Source organism: Mauremys mutica, chromosome 9 (genome assembly GCF_020497125.1).
Source record: "Mauremys mutica isolate MM-2020 ecotype Southern chromosome 9, ASM2049712v1, whole genome shotgun sequence".
Taxonomy (NCBI): domain Eukaryota; kingdom Metazoa; phylum Chordata; order Testudines; family Geoemydidae; genus Mauremys; species Mauremys mutica.
In genome coordinates, this window is record NC_059080.1 from 80,981,906 (window position 1) to 80,993,024 (window position 11,119).

Below are 11,119 nucleotides of genomic sequence, written 5' to 3' on the forward strand. Positions count from 1 at the left end.
AAAGGTAATAATTGGAGATATACCAATCTCCTAGAACTGGAAGGGACCTTGAAAGATCATCGAGTCCAGCCCCCTCCCTTCACTAGCAGGACCAATTTTTGCCCCAGATCCCTAAGTGGCCCCCTCAAGGCAGGGCCGCCCAGAGGGGGGGGCAAAGGGGGCAATTTGCCCCGGGCTCCATAGGGGCCCCCAAGAGAACAGCGGAGGCTCCCGCCTCCGCCCCTCTCCTGGAGCCTCAGCGCATCAAGCGCTGAGTCTCCGCCGGGGCCCCTGAGCCCCGCCCCGCTCAGAGCCACGTGGTCAGGGGGCGGGGCCGGGAGCTCCAGGCTGAGCTCAGCTCCCTCCGCTCGGCGTGGAGCTCCCAGCCCCGCCCCCTCACCACGTGGCTCTGAGCGGGACGGAGCTCAGGCCCCACCGGCCACACGCTGCGGCTTTTCCGGCGAGGCGCTGAGGCTCCGGGTGAGGAGGGAGCCGGGGGTAAGAGGCTGGGGCCGGGGCGGGGGGAAGCGGGACCCACCGCCGAAGCGCAGCCCGGTCTTCGGCGGCGGGGGGCCCCTTCCGTTCCGGGACCCGCCGCCGAAGTGCCCCGAAGACCCGCGGCGGGGACCCCCCCCAGCCGAATTACCGCCGAAGACCGGGCTGCACTTCAGCGGCAGGTCCCGCTTCGGCGGTAATTCGGCGGCGGGGGGCTCCCGCCGCGGGTCTTCGGGGCACTTCGGCGGCGGGTCCCGGAACGGAAGGGCCCCCCGCCGCCGAAGACCCCGGGCCCCCGGAATCCTCTGGGCGGCCCTGCCTCAAGGATTGAATTCACAACCCTGGGTTTAACAGGCCAATGCTCAAACCACTGAGCTATCCCTCCCCCTGGCTTTGAATAAAATATGTATCATTTTGCTAAGTCATATCACAATTCTGCAATAATCTTGGCATATCAGGGGGCATTTTATCTAATCTGCAGCCTTCAGAAAATGCTGACGCTCTCGTATTTAAGAGAGAAGATATTCTTATTTATAGGAAAGATTTTTCCTCTCAATCAGACTAATCATTTTCTGACTGTATCCTTTCCACCTACTCCATTAATGTGTGACACCAGGCATGACGCTTAGCTCTATCAGAAAATGTTGCAAAATAAACTCGGTGTATATGAAAAGCTTCAATTTCTTTGGAGAGTGTAAAATTGTCAGATTTTGTTTTGTGATCAAATAGTATTCTGAATGTACTGCAGTTTAATCGGAATCTCAGTCTCCCTGTGTTCTATGCTATGGTATGTCCTATAGGAGGATCGACAGCTAGGGTTATAAGAAAATATTCTCAGCATTGTCAAGAAGGTATATGTCTGCCAGTTCATAAAAATTTAATTTATCAATAATTCCCACAATTGCTAGGAAATCACTGGTCTCAATAATTGCTAAAGAGATGCATGTTTTAATGCCTTAACATATGGAGATGGAAACAGTTTTCCTCAAATCATACACTGCCTCCCTTTGTGACACCACAAAGGGTAAAGAACAAAGTAAAGGAGTACATGGAAATACGGAGAGCAGAAACACAGAGAATTCCAACGTATGGGAAGCTTTGATTTTACTTAAAACTTTGAAGTAATCAGGCATGTGCATCTATTTTATTTCTACTTTGGCAAGTCGGAAAAACATTGATGGGGCCATATTCTGTTGGAGTATGCAGTTCCTTGGAAATGGAAATGCTCTGCACAATTGGGTTCATTTTGAATGAATTTCTTTTTGGAAGAAAACAAGAAAAAAATCAGATAATGCCAAAATGTCCCATTTGAAAGTGTTGGGAATGAAATATTTCAAGCTTTTGTTTTGAAATGTTTTATATTTTGTATTATTATACAAAATAAAGTTAAAATTAAAACTATTCTTTAGATCATCCTGAAACCATTTTCCTTCACGGAAACTTTGAAATAGCCAAATCCTTTGTGAAACTGAATTTCCATCCTCCACACAGCTCTAATTTTCACATATTTAATTATTGAATAAAGCTAGTGAAGGAATTAATTATAATTAAAGCTTTAGGAAGTAAGCTGCTTAAAAAGTTGTTTATAAAATACATTTATAGGCGGCCATTCTTTTACTTTCAAACAGGTACGTAACTCATTTTGAAGTGTCGTTTAAAGGATAGGTTGCCAGATTTGATTAGATAACCAGTATCATGTTCTTGATTAAAAACATGCACTGATTGATTATTCTTGTGATGCATGATCCAAGTATGACTATCACATGAGGGAGCTCACACACAAGCACCCTGTTGATAATAATCTTCAGCATGCAGCCAGAAAGAAGAATGTTCTATTGGAGGATATTGCAACCATAAATGTGACATCCTGGAAGCATGATAAGATAATGTTATGCTTCTTAGGGAAAATTACAAGAAAACATCCCAAAGAGCTGTAGTTGTTGCGTTCATTGAAGTCAACAGGAGCTTTGCCACTGAGTGGAGTCAGAGTAGGAGTGAGTTTAAGATTTGATGCCTCCAAATATTCTTGCACTGTAGAATCAGTTAACTTTAGGAAGAAGATTTTAATCACTGTGGGTGGGATTTGCAAAGGTGCCTAAGTAAGTTAGGTGCCCAACTCCCACTGAAAATCAATAGTCTCCTCAAAGGTACTTAGGTGCCTAACTCTCATTAAAATGAATAGGAGTTAGGTGTCTACATACTTTTCAACAAGTGGGTCTAGGGGACAAACAATTAGGTGCTTTTGAAAAATCCCATTTTGGGTCTTTTAAGTGGGCATTAAAAACATTGTTTTAGGAACAATGTAATTTTTTTAACACCACTAAGTACTTTGGACTGGATTTACTATGGCTTTACCTACTGCACACCCAAATCAGTAGTAAATTTGGAGGAAGGTGGCATATGTTTGTGGACCAGAAGTAAGTTTTTCCTATGTAAATAATTCAAATGGTCCTATACCCTATGGACTACATGTTACAACAGTAGAAATACACTGAAAAATGCATAAAACTAAATCTCTTTTTTACTTGTGTTTTGTCCTTTCTAGAGAGGTCTTGGATAAGTGTACTCACACAGTACAATGCTGTATTGTGTAAATGTTTACATGAAAACTGCATATTCATCATCATTTTAAAAGAGGTAGCAGTAAAACAACTTCAGATACCTTGGGTGTGATTATTTCTAATGCCTTTGGCATTGTATTAACAATAATAATATTTTTATTGTAGAAGAATGTACTCTTCTGTGCTGGAGGGAAAATGCAGCCATATATACTACATACACACATGTGTCATGCAAGTAATTTATCACAATGAAAAAATTAAGTGATGTTAAACGTTAATAATTTAGAAGTAGGTTGAATTTTTATTCACAAAATTTTGAAAATTAAAAACACATCCCTTAGGATTTTACTGTCAAGTAGCTACATGAATTAAGAGGCAGGAGCAGCAGCTTATAAGTAATTAATAACACAGAGATATTAACACAATGCCTTGACCATGTGATTATTTAAGATCCCTTTTTTTTCCTCCCAGAGAGAGGTGTGTTTGCCTTGCTCTCCTGGCCAGATTCCAACTCTGTAATATTGCATGTATTTCTTATCTAGGTGGATAAGACTAAGATTATGCTTGAACAGAGTAGACGTTGGTCAGTTAAATTTGGATGAAAGTGTCTGGCTTTTTGGGGACCACCAAAATCTTGAAGCTGGACCTGTCGTTGTGCACGCATGGACCCACACAACATTTCTCTGCCCAATTTCATGTGATCCTTCATCCTATCACCTGAGTAGAGTTTCACCTCTATTATAGTTATGTATATAAAGAATGGCAGCTTTTTGTAAAGGACTGCAGGTGCAGGATGAGTAGCCACTTTAATAATACTTTACTTATATGCACCTTTAGAGTCCTTTAAAAATTAGTTACATTTCACAATACTCTTGTGAATGAGGTAAGTGGTGTTATCCTACCTTACACATGAAGGACCTGAGATAGACTGGCTAATTGACTTGTCCAAGGGCACACAAGAGGTCAGTGGCAGAGCCTGGATTAGAACCTAGGAGTGGTGTCTCCTTGTCCCTTGCTCAAACCATTAGAATGCACTGGAAAAGCTGTAATGAGACAGTGCCTCTTGTAAGTAGCTGTGGATAATGTTTGAATGTAGCATTTGTCATAGTACTTTTGAGGTAACTTTATTCCACGGCACTATAGCAGACTCTCTGTGGACTTGTACCTACCACTGGATGAATGTAATTAAGTGGTTCTGTGTCAAGCAGCCCTGCAATGAACCTTTGATTCTAAGAAAGATATTTCTATGGCTGATGGGAAGGGGACAGTATTAGAGACTAATTAGTTACCAAGGACAAATTAGCACATCAGTGACTTGGCTCATCTTGCGTGTTGCATTTCCCTTTTCTTCCAAAGAAGGAAATAGAGCACATCTGTCTCCTGGAGACCTGAGGATTCAGTGACTTTTAATAGACCCTCTTAGTTCGAGTTTGTTGTTTTCTTAAGGCTAAAGATCACCTATTGATTGGTGAAATCATTCCATGCTAAAGGATTCTAGTTAATCTATATCTATATTCTTAATCCTGAATAAACCTAGATCTACACTTAAAAAGTGGCAGTGGCACAGCTGCAGCAATTTAGTGAAGAAGCTCCTGTGCCTACAGGAGCGCTTATCTGGTTAGTGTAGTTAATTCACCCCCCCCACTAGAGGCGGCAGTTGTGTCAATGTGAGAAGCCCTCCTGTGGACATAGCGCTTAGGTCAATGTAACTGTGTGGCTTAGGGGTGTGGATCTTCAAACCCCCTGAGCGATGTAGTTATACTGATGTGAGTTTATAGTGTTGACCTGGCCCTAGTTAAACACTTTGGTGAAGCCCAGTTGAGTGAATTCGGTACATGAAATACTAGGCAGTACATAAGATCCCTAGGAGAGAAAAGTATTACTGTGCACCACACATGCACACATGAGATTTATTGTGTAAGTCAGATAATGAAATACCAGATAAAGGATAGATTTAATAGGGTTAGAAAAAAGCATTAAGTAATGCCGTCAATGCAGCCAGCCATAAGGACCAAACACAGTGGACATATTGCAGTTCTGGTAGCCTAGTGAGTCAGAAGAACAACAACTCTCTCAGAGAAACTCCCATCCCTGCACACCAAAAAGCAGGCCCCCGTGACTGCTCTCTGCTGAAACAAACCATGTCAGCTAGTTCCTCATGGGCTGCACTAGCTGGGCATGTGCCAAATACATGGCTTACAGGCTCTGAAACACAGTCTGGGATCAGGAGCGCCGCCAGCTTTTTTGGCGCCCTAGGCGGCAGACGGTCCCGTCCCTGAAATACTGCCGACAACCGGGGCTGCCGCTGCCCCCCAAATGTTAGAGCCCTAGATGACCACCTAGGTCGCCTAATGGGTTGTGCCAGCCCTGTCTGGGATTGAGGATTCATTCCCTCGACTTGCTGCACTTCAGAAAGACCCTTGGAACAAAGCCCATTCACTCTCAGCCTTGGATCAGTAGTGTAGTCATAGACTGTGAGTTACTCACATCAGGGATTGTATTTGTCCCCTATGTTTGTACAGGGCCAGGCATGCTGTTGATGTTCAATACAGAGCAGGAGGAGGAGGACTTGTAGGCTCTGATCGAACGCTAGCGCAGTTCCAACATTCCACCAGTACAGCCTGCAGTGCACATATTTAGCACATTGGTCTGTTTACTACACTAGCTCCCATTAAGGTTATTTAGAGGTTCCTTGCCCCTAGGAGTGCTCTCCTTCCTGCCGCAGGCTCCCAGTATTTGTGGGAATCATATGGCTAAATTGTCACAATGCTGACTAAATATTTACCCCCAAACGTGGACAAAAACTAAACTATTGCCGGATAAAGAGCTGATGGTGCCATTTATCTGTCTATGGATCTGCGCCTGCCTCTGAGATCTGTGCAGATTTAAATAGTCCTGATTTACCTATAGCACATCTCTCTCTTGAGCTGAGAAAGCATCAGTTTCCACCATGGGAGGACAAAGGAAAATTAAAAAACAGACCCACACAATAGAACGCCAGCTTTCCACTCTATCTTAGGTATCCTGTTCTCCTGCATGTCATGGGAGATGGCAATGGTGGCTTTTCTTCCCAAGATGATGATGTAGTTATGATATTACATTGTCAAGGCCACAGGCGTTCTGTGTTTCCATTGATTTCAGTGCCTCTTCTATTTCTTCCCTAGAGAATGGTTGGAAGTTTTCATCCTGGGTGAGCTGCGGAGATGGTAGCATTTATGCCACTCTTTTTCGTATGAGTTTTTAAAAACATTATCTTTGTCTGCTTTAGCAAGGTGGGTCAGGTGTGTGGCAATGCTGGTTGCAGAGCCCTTCTGTAACTGGTGGATTTTGTGCTGCCTGAGAAGTGTCCCTGTTTTCCTGCTAGATCTTGATGTCCATTTCTAAGATTCCTTTTTCCCAGCATGCTCTTTGAGCTGCATTCAGGCTCTCTAGGAAGTGGTTGGCTATTTCTGGATCACCAGATTTTTTTGTACTGTTTAAGGAAGTCTGCTGAAGTAACAATCCAAAAAATGAACCAAGAGGTTTGTAAGTGGTGCTGTGTTGATTTTAGGAAAACATTTTAGAAAAGGTTTTAGATGCCCCTTGGAGCCTTCCGAAACTCACTCATTACTGCAGTCCTCCCCCGCCCCAGTCATGTCCATTAATAAGAAAGAAGATGACTTAGTGATTTACACATGAGGTCTGATATGCATCGACTTCTGGGAACCATAGGTTCCTATCCTGGCAGAGGTAACTGAGCCCATCATCCTCCTGAGGCAGTAAAACCGAGTGCAATGCAGTTTTACAGTGTGAGTCTTTTGGATGAAACCTTGCACACTGAGGTTCTGCATGGACTTTTGGTATTCTTCAGAAAGGTGCTGTTTAAATGTGTTATTTCCCCCATAGCCCAGCTGTACAACAGTACAATGATGCAAGCAGAATCCAAAGACTAATAGATGGAATCTAAGAGGGGGGAAAAAAAGCCAGAAAACCTGGGAGCTGACACAGACCTGAGAGAAACCTATGCTATTCATTAAGGCTGCACCTGTATAGTGCATCTCCCCATATTAAGTTCTAAATTGGAATATGCTGAGATGGACAAGCAGTGAGTCCCTTGAACTGTTATATGAGTGGCATATAAAGGAGGAGAGAGGCAATAATCTTCCTGCTGTGTCATTTCTCCATGGGACTATATAGGTGTTAATGAGGACTTAAACAGTGCCAAAGATCCCCACAATACTTCCTACAGGTGTGAAGGTTGAATCTTCATTATTTAAATTCTGATAGCAAAACACCTGGGAAGAAAAAAAATATCAAATACACGTAGGAAAGGGTAACTCGGGGAGTAAAGTTTGTTCTTCTGTCTGCCAGCTATTGATTCCAGCCACTGGAGCAGACTGCCAATTACCAGATCCTCTTGGAGACTGAATTAAATTAGTGTATGTCCTACAATTTATTCCATCTGAGTCTCATATCAGGATTCTCCAAAGGACCTGTGGACCACCAGGGACCAAGCAGTTGTGGTAAGCTTGTCTCAGCTGGAAATACCCAGAAATGTCTATAGTTTAGTTTCTTTGTATTCATTTGGGTTTAGCATGTCTTTTCTCTGATTTTTTTAAAATTAGATTTAGTATGATAACGTCTTTGTAAAGGGTGTAAAGGCGGCCAGAGTCCCTTGCCAAATGTGCTCTATATAATTAGAGATAGGACCAAATGAAGGATCTGTATTCAAACATCTTTGAAATTTGGGGAGTTCAGAATCAAAACTTAGGCCTAGTTCTAAATTTCATGGCTGGTCCCAGATCTCCAGCCAATCTATTCTGTCCAAACACTGAAGAAGTATGAGGAATTCAAAACCCAGACCTGAATACTGCAGTTTGGGTCCTTCTCTATGTAAAACTGCGATATGCACCAATGAACGCCACATTTGCTTTTTAAAGTGCTGTTGCGTGCTAGACCAACCAACGCAGTACTGCCGCCACCTTGTGTTACAGAAGAAGAATAACAAAGTTCAGCTATTGCGATGTTAGATTAGAAAAAACTGAAATGTGAAGAGAAGTTAATGCTTCTATATAGAAAAGCCAGATAATCACCGTAGTCAGTTGTTAGATTTCTCACCATTTCATTAAAAGAAAGACCTGGATTTCGAAGGGGATGCACTAAATTGCTGGAGTCACAGAATGCCTTTAGTTGTGGATTCTGAGGAGCACCCAGTGGCAGGAGCAGCAGGCAGGAGATAGGGGAAACACGATGGGGATAGGGAGGAGCAATGTGTGATCTCCCCAGAATAGTGTTTTGTGATGCCTAAGCTCACTTTCCTTATGGTGAGATGTATGTTAAATGATGGTTTTTGCAGGATTCAATGCTAAATCAAAGCAATATTCAGGAACGTACCATTCTGGAGAAAGGAATAAAAGTCAGTTCTAGTCTAAGGGATAGCTCAGTGCAGTCTTCTCAGGTAAAAATCCTAGGGAAACATATCATATCCAAATAGAATAATTTTTTTCATCAGCCATTCCGAATGAATTACAACAATCTCCAGTATCTGAGTTAGTGATGGAATGAAAGAGTGACCAAGAGTTGTGTATTGATTCATAATCTTTGTTATTCTCTCTCTAGGTAATTCATTGTTGTTCACTGGCTGGCAGGGAATGGGGATGTTTTGGTGACAGTGCATTTAGACTGCAAGGTCTTTGGGGCAGGGACTGTCTCTTTGTTGTGTGTTTGTACAATGCCTAGAACAATGGGGCTCTTCAGTCTAACAGAGAAAAGGAAAACGTGATCCAATGGCTGGATGTTGAAGCTAGACAAATTCAGATTGGAAATAAGGCAAAAAATTTTAACAGAGTAATTAACCATTGGACCAGTTTACCAAGGGTCGTGGTGGATTCTCCATCACTAACCATTTTTAAACTGGATTGGATGTTTTGTATTAAAAAAAAACGCGCTAGGAATTATGTTGGGGAAGTTCTCCGGCCTGTGTTATACAGGAGGTCAGACTAGATGATCACAATGGTCCCTTCTGGCCTTGGAATCGATGATTATTGGCTGCTATAGAGGCAGCAAAGTAACACAATCATCTCATAATGCATTTCACACAGTGTGCAATTTAGAATACACAAATCTCACAGCAATAATAAGGGAGCCACAGGAGACCCTTCCACAAGCACTGGCAAGAAACCCTCCGATATTTCAGATCCTATGGGAGTTCCCAAGAAGATCAGGGCTGAGGTGAACCTACTTGTCAGACAAACATTTATTTATACTTGTTTCATGCAGATAAATTAAGGAGATGTAGCAGCACAATGATCACTATTTGAAATGCTGAACGTGTTGAAGAGAAATCACTGCTGATGTCCATTAAATAATTTTAATAGCTTTGCAAACATCAGTAAAACCCTTTTCCATTTTACTACTGCTAAAAAACATATATTTCTTCTCAGTGAACAGAAAGGTTAAGTCTAACCATGGCCTTATCCTGCTCCCTTTACTCATTCCCTTAGGGTTTGCCTACACAGCAAATGAAAGAGTAATTGTAATGCAGAATACCTGTGCTAGCTTTAATCTAGCTAGCACGCAGAACAGTGGTAATGAAGAAGTGGTGGCACAGACTTCAATATGGGCTAGCAACCCGAGTACATACCCAGGGTCCCTAGCAGGCTTGTACTGGGGCACCTTCCCCATGCTGAAGCCTGGCCACCATGTCTACTCTATTATTATTATTATCCTCTCTAGGTAGGTTAAAGCTAGTAGGGGTATGCCTGCCTGTGCTACAATCACACCTTCATTTGCTGAGTAGATATACCCATAAACCTAAGGCAATGGGACTGAGTGCAAGCAGGATTTGAGGCCACTATGGGGGTCTCTCATATGGGATTTGTAAACATAACCAGTATCTGCATAAAGTTGTAACTGCAGTACGCTACTGCTGTGTTTTCCTGTCATTCTTCTCTTGCAGGGATAGGCAGCTACGTTAAACTACTCATGTTTAAGAGCTACAAGGAGCTTTTTCATGCAAATAATATGATCTTCCTTGAAAGAGTTAATAAGTCACTCAAAGTAAATACGGTACCAAGCACAGCAGCATTTAATTTCCCATCATTGTTCTGTCCCCTGTTGCCTAAAATGCCTTTCATATCCTTCTGGGTTCAGGTGTTTCTGTTGCTGGAAGGTAAAGACAAGTAGTGACAAGTATATTGTATTGTGTTAAAAACTAAGAAGATCATATGACCTAGAAAGGTGAGAGAGAGGCTCAGGCGCACATAATGTTAGAGCCCATCAGCACATTAAACAATGGAGAAATGGTTTGTAGCTGATAGGAATGAAGCAGTTAATACGCAGCAGGAAAAGCAAAACCAGAGAAGAATCTGCACCTATTTCTGCACACATTGAACAAGCAGCACATTTCTCTAGCCTTTAATTTATTCTTTTAAAAAATGGTGTGGAACTTTAGTGCTTGCATAAAGTCTAAACTGATAAACCAGGACACTGATGTCCTCGAGCCACAGGACAGGTACAGCACAAGGCAGCAGCAGCACAAACTTCACCCACATTGTCCTGGCATGGTGTCTCCATTCTCCCCCAGAGCAACCATATGGAGACGATATAGCAGTCTATGTGCCCATTCATTCATGGCCTCTCCGTTAAGAAGGTCAGCAAAAATGCCACGTAGTGTCAGTTATGAAGGGTTTTAGACATTTTAAATGGACATTTGCATCTGATCCAAATCCCAGCAAAGTCAATGGAAATCTTTCCACTGCCTTCAGTGTGCTTAGGAAATGGCATGTGTTCTTCAGGAACTGGATTGAGATCGCCAAACTCATGGCATGGCCACTGAACAGTATTTCTCTAGCTTCGGTGGTGGGCCCTGTGGTGGAGTTCCACTTACATTACATAACATTTCAAATAACAGTTAATTAGATGTAATGCTCACAAATCACTAATGTTCCCCTTCAAAAAGAAACTAAAATAGAAAACAGAAATTGCATGTTTTGAAGGTCATTCCCAGTTCAAGTCTTTTGTGTCTGATTTGTCTCATGATTTCTCCCTGCATTTTTGTGCATACTTAGGTGGTTCTGTGTTAACTGAATTTGCAAGTGGGCGGT